Consider the following 6393-nt stretch of genomic DNA (forward strand, 5'->3'; position numbering starts at 1 on the left):
TAATTTGCACCGTTGAGACGAAAGAAAGGTATGGTTTGTAATGTACAACTTAACTTACGTTGCTTGTCTTGGCAAGCGATTATAGGATTATTAGATTATACATATATATATGCTTTGATTCTTGTTTGTTTTTGCATTGCTTATCCTTATAATATAAATCAACAAGTTTGATTTTCTAGCTAACTTTTTTCTGTATGTATTTTTGTGGCCTAAATCAGATTTTTCTTTTCTTTTCGAGATATAAATAAATTTCCTCCTCAAAGGGTTTCCAGATTTCATTCAAAACCCATTGTTTTTAAATCCAGGTGTGATTGTTACAATGTCGGCATCCGACGCTGATGACATGTTGGTTTTTGAGGACTGGATGAAAGAATACAACAAAACGTATACTGGTGATGACAAGGCAAGGAGATTCAAATTGTTTCAACAAACTCTCCGTGAAATAGAGAATCATAATTCAGATCCAAGAGGTACTCATTTTATCGGTTTGAACAAATTTGCTGACATGAGTTCTGATCGAGGAGTTCCAAAGAGTCCTCGTTGGAATCACTGGTCAGTCCCTAGATGACGAAAGCAAGGTATGGTTTTTATTATGTACATATACATATGCTTTTGTTTCAGATTTCTTTTTTTTCGTGTAATTGGATATTATTATCTTATCTTTCGTTAATCGCTGTATGTTTCAATTTTTCGTTTGCAATCCTAATTTTCATATCGCTGGCCAGTCGATTCCTGTTAATCGTTTCACTTCTAATCGATTTCTTTACTGCAACCCTAGTATGGACCCGTACGTATACATATATGATACATAATCTAACGATTAGGGTTTGTACGCTTTCATTCTTGTTTGAGACGAAATAAATTAAGGTATGATTTTTTACGCACAAGTCTTAACTTAGGTTGGTTGTCTTGGCCGCGTTTGTTTCGTATTGCTAAATCCTTATAAATCAACAAGTTCTATAATTTACCTGCTAACTATTGTTATCTGTATGTATATTTGTGGCCTAGCTAAATCATGGTTAATTGTCATCATATAAATAAATTTCCTCCAGGTTTCTAAACCCATGATTTTGTTATTATTATATAAATACAGTGGCGATTGATTGCCACAATGCCGTATGATGACATGTTGGTTTTTGAGGACTGGATGAAAAAACACAACAAGACGTATACTGGTCATGATGAGAAGGCAAGGAGATTCAAAACGTTTCAAGAAGCTATGCGTAGAGTAGAGAATCATAATTCAAATCTAAGAATTAGTCATTGGATCGGTTTGAACAAATTTTCTGACATGAGTTCTGAGGAGTTCAATAGAGACGTCATTGGATCCACTGGTGAGTCGGATGAAGACACTGATGAGGAGGAGTTGATTTCCCAAGTTCGGAAGCTACGTACAGTTCCTTACAAACTCTGTAATTTACTACTACCCATTAATTATTATCATTCAAGCTAGATGATAAGTATCTTTCTTTGATTCAATAATGACTATGCAAATAATAAATAAATGTTAGGTGATGAAAAAGATACCAAAAAGGATGTTACAGCCAAACGCCAAGCAAGAGGTTATCAGTTTTTACCCATCATTATCTTTCAAGCTAAATGATATCTTTGATGACAAGATTTAGTAATGCTATCTTTCTTTGGAAATAATAAATGTTAGGTGATGGAAAAGAAGATACCAAAGAGGATGTTACAGTGCTTGTGGAACCGGAACCCAAAAAACCGAAAAATTAAGAATCATTGTAAGGGTTTTCCAAGTATGTTCTCTTATGTCCTATGAATGTGACTATATATGTGTATGGTGTACATCTAGTCTTTATGGCTAACAAAGTTTCGGCTTTGGGAAGTTTGAATGCAAGTTAATACGAAAACAAGACATGAATAATTAAACTAAAGAAACGTTGTCTAGTGTTTTGCAAATACATGTTTTCATAGTCATTACCAATTCAAGATTGCCTATCTATCATTAGTGGTAATAATATCTTTCAACAACTACAACATGGTAAGTTAAGCCATTTTCATCACATACAACTATGTAAGTATGTAACTCTTGTTTCAACGTATCTGCTTCATGGAACGGTATCGTTCCCGACCCATGCAGGTATGAAAATAGTCACGAATGTTTAACCAAAACTGAAGGTTGTGAACCAGTGAATGGATCGCTGATGGTATCGACCCACGCCAATAGCAACGATGCTTCCTACTCGTTCATCCATGCTTTGTTAGTGTAATTTTGGCATATATTCAAACTAAGCTCTACATTTAGTTAAAAGAGAATCCCATATGTATTGGAGAATCAGAAAAGTGCAAAAGTGTCAATCTATAAAACTCAACCAAACATAATGGAATCATCATTCAAACATTCCAGTTTCCAAGTCAAACACAAAAAATAACCAGAAAAAGGACCCTACAACTCTAAAAGCCCTTAACATCCTAACCAACCGCTCATTAGTAAAGCCAGGATATGCACACCTATTGAGATTTTGGCCGGCAGCGGCTGCACCATTCTTTTCCACCCCATTTCTCCACCACCCCCTTAATTTCCAGATTCTCTTGAGTCTTACCCGGTATAGCAATCCACATCCAAACAAACACTATATAAACACACACTTCCAACCCTCTTATTGGTAAGCTATCATCAATGAGTAGCCGGTTCCTCTTGATGTTCTTGATGACGGTGATGCTGGTGGCGTTTGCTGAGTCAATAAACAGCTCCTTACCTAAGCCGGTTCCTACGTTGGAGCCCACGAAATTATCAGCATCTTCTCAACCATCAAAAACTGATGATCATGCTCATGATGAGTACTACAACTCTGAGAACAAAGTTGAAACTTATTATAAGCTAGCTTCAACTGGTCCAAGCCCAAAGGGTATAGGACACTAGTGAAGGTGTAAATAGGTAGTTTTATCGGTTCAACTAACATGTTTACTGTTATATCCTTACACTAGCCAGTTCGGATCTGGGCGTTTAAGGTTACATGAATGAATATTGTGTTCATGTTTAGGTGTCCAAAACTGTGTTTTAGGTTGAGTGTTTACATATTCTTATAGAATATGGCATGTATATGTGTGTAGTATTGTTGGAAACAGTAGGTAAAGCATCTAGATCTTCATGTAGTATATACATGAACATTGAACAACAATTCCAAATATAAAGTTTCACAATTCGAATATATAAGATAACAAGGAAAAACAATCTTATAGCAAAACTTTCTTATGGCTATGTTACTAGTGCTACAAGTCTATCTTGGTGAAACTGAATCAAACCACACCACTACTATTAAACAAACTAGTAAATTACATAATCGTGTATATAAGTAGGCTAAGATTCAAGATTACTACCACTACTAAAAAAAGAAGTATCATTGAGGATAATTATCGATGGAAAATATCCGTAGGTAATTAATTACGAGGTTTCTCTGACAGTAAGTAAGCACATATAAATTTAGAAAATATAAGAAAACTAAAATAAAAATTTTACCGACAGCTATTTGTTGGCGTGTGACGATAAGACTTTGGATATTGAATTCCCACTCAGATTCAAACGTTTGTCGTGTAGGGCCTATTACCTACGGATAGTCCATCGATTAGTTTGAGAGTGAGACTTTTGAGTTAGATTCCCGCTCAGACGTTTTGGTCATTTGTTGTGTATGGCATGCAACGATGGATTGTTAGTCGACAATTCATTGGTAGGTTTGTGTAGGACCAGTAACCGATGGATCGTCTATCATAAATAATATTTATAAATAGCAATTCAAGTATCGCTTATAAGAGTTGAGTTATAATAAGAAAATTAGTTTTTGTAGGAATGATAGGAAATAATCTTTTCCATTCATTTTATATTTGAATGGTTGAGATTAACTTAGAAAGAAAATCATGTGGGAAATAAGGATAAGGGTAAAAAAGGAAGAACACATAATTGTTGACTTTCTCTACTCATATGCAAGGCACATGTTAATTCTCCCGTCGTTCTAAAACGTCAATAACTTTTTATACGACATCTTTTTTTATATAAAAAAATCAATTTAATAATGAGCGTTTTTTTATCTTTAATATGAGTACCATATTGTTGTAAAAAAATTAAAAAAAATTAGTGGGTGTTTTATACATTGTGTAATAGGTTATAGGCATTGTGTTTTATCCAATTATGTTTTAGCATAGTGTTTTTTCCATTGTGTTTTTTATATTGTGTTTTTCATTGTGTTTTTGTTATTGTGTTTTTTTTCATAGTGTTTTTTCTATTGTGTTTTTTTAATTGTGTTTTTACACACGATTGTGTTTTTTAAATGAAAAATAAACACTCGTGTTTTTATAATTTTGTTTTTCGGATCGGGTGTTGTGTTATATTAATATAATAGGAAAAACACAATCGGTGATTATCTAAAAAAGCTAATCACCGCACACTCACTTTTCTCTCAAATAGAACAAAGTTGAAATACACAATTTACAAAGAAGACCTAGCGGGCTATAAACTCAGCGGGTCAAATTGTGTTTTTTTAGTTTATTCATTGTGTCTTTTTTTTATTGTGTTTTTCATCAACTACAACACCCAAATTCAATTTACTGTTTCAATCTCAGATTTATTTCAATCTGCAAATTACAGCTCAGTTCACAAATGGGGAAGCAAACAAAGTCAACGCGGCGAGCGGAACCACCATCAAAACAAATTCAACCGTTTTGGAACAGGAGCTTGTTGCAGGCCAATTTTCCGGCGAGCAGGAGATGGGTGAGATGATGGACGTAAGTGGTTGAGGCGGAGAGTAGGAGGTGGGTGCGCTATTCTGGCGAGCAAAAGGTGGGCGCAGTGGTGGTTGGGTGCGTTTTTTTTCCGGCGAGCATGAGGTGGGTGCAACGGTGGAGACAGTGTGGACGGTGGTGGCGTTGCCGGAGATGGATCAGAATGAAGCTTGGTGTTGTTGGTGATGGATGACATTGAAGCTCTATGGAAGATGAAACATGATTATAAGTATTGATTTATAAAATCAATTAAAAAAGTGAGATGGATAAAAATACCATCATTCCTAGCATTCTTAGAAATATCAAACTTCTTATTTGATCTTTTTTCTCGCTTATAAATATCAAGTATAAAAAAGCCAATAAATATCAAGTATTTGAATCAAGTATAAAAAAGCCAACCTCTCTATTTTCGAATATAGCAAATCAATGTTTGGGTGTGGTTTGTGGGGAGAGAGTCCATAATATTTTTGTTAGTGTGTTTGTTTTAACTTAGTGGTCTCGGAATTTAAACGCGCTCCGTTGTTACGAATTCAATTGTGGCGTAGCATATAGCTAGGTGTGAAGATCTCACTTAAAGACATGAAGATAGTTGGAGTGAGTTTCAATGTGTGTATATATTTTGGTGTGTGCACATATAAAAATATTTTTTTGCATTCTTGCCAACTCATGTCATTGGGACTTGTGAACTCATATGAATGTAGTATATTATTTTGTGTGTTGCCCTCATCTACTCATCGGGTTTCGTGGTCACACATCTAAAGGTAAGGGAATGTGTTCAACATGTACCTACAATCGTACATACAAAGATAGGTGAATGTGTAATACTTGAAAATGTTATGTAACTTGTTTGTAATGTGTGAAAGTGTAATTCAGTTTATTTGTAACATAATATAATTTGTTTTAAGATCTTGAAAATATACACAAAAGAACTTATTTCTAAGATATGTAAATAAATATATAATACTAATGTTATTACAGTCGTAAAAAAATAATATAACTAGGTTTGTGTCAGGCTCGGTTTCGAGAAAGAAAAAAAATATTGGGCCGAAGGTGAAAATTGTTTTTGGTCTTAAGTAAAAATTTTTTTTTGTTGGGTTTAAACAATTATATGGGTTTACTTTGTTATAATTGGATTGTGTGAAAAACTTTTGTATTAGGATTAAACATGCTTCAAATGAGAGTGAAACCCATAACCTTTGGGTTATGAGTCATACCCCTTTACCATTAGACCAAACTAATGGTTATGTAATTGAGTACAAACACTACATATACATATTGTTTTAATAAAAATACATATAATTTAAAAAAAATCTGGCCTAGCGGGATGGCGGGCCTGTGACGGCCACACCTTATGGCCGGCCCTGGTTTGTGTAGGCATAAATAACCCATAGATACATCATACATGTCAAGACCCACCAAAGTCTTAAAAGTGTATGATGTTCACATAGAAGGATTAGTAAACCTATATGACTTGTTATGGGCAGAGGCTCAGCAATGCGTAGTATTCGCAAACAAGTATGGTAGGCCCAAAATGACTTCTCATGATATGATTAAGTTCAAGAAATAAAGGTAGTACTCGGTAATATGTCAGCAGTCATCAACGGATTATCAATGCTTCTTAGTTTTGTTGCTAATCTTAGATTATTGAAGATCATA

General features: G+C 34.4%; 1 long non-coding RNA gene across 1 annotated transcript; it reads left to right on the forward strand.

Annotated features, from left to right (window-relative positions):
* The first annotated feature begins 67 nt into the window (after positions 1-67).
* Positions 68-1891, forward strand: LOC143560053 (uncharacterized). The gene is made up of 3 exons (XR_013140041.1): positions 68-578; positions 1094-1412; positions 1563-1891. It is a non-coding gene; the product is annotated as an uncharacterized LOC143560053 (long non-coding RNA).
* Positions 1892-6393: the final 4502 nt, after the last annotated feature.

The sequence above is a fragment of the Bidens hawaiensis genome, unplaced genomic scaffold, assembly GCF_021521415.1.
Source record: "Bidens hawaiensis isolate Kalapana, Puna unplaced genomic scaffold, B.hawaiensis_p1.1 tig00020162_1, whole genome shotgun sequence".
NCBI lineage: Eukaryota > Viridiplantae > Streptophyta > Magnoliopsida > Asterales > Asteraceae > Bidens > Bidens hawaiensis.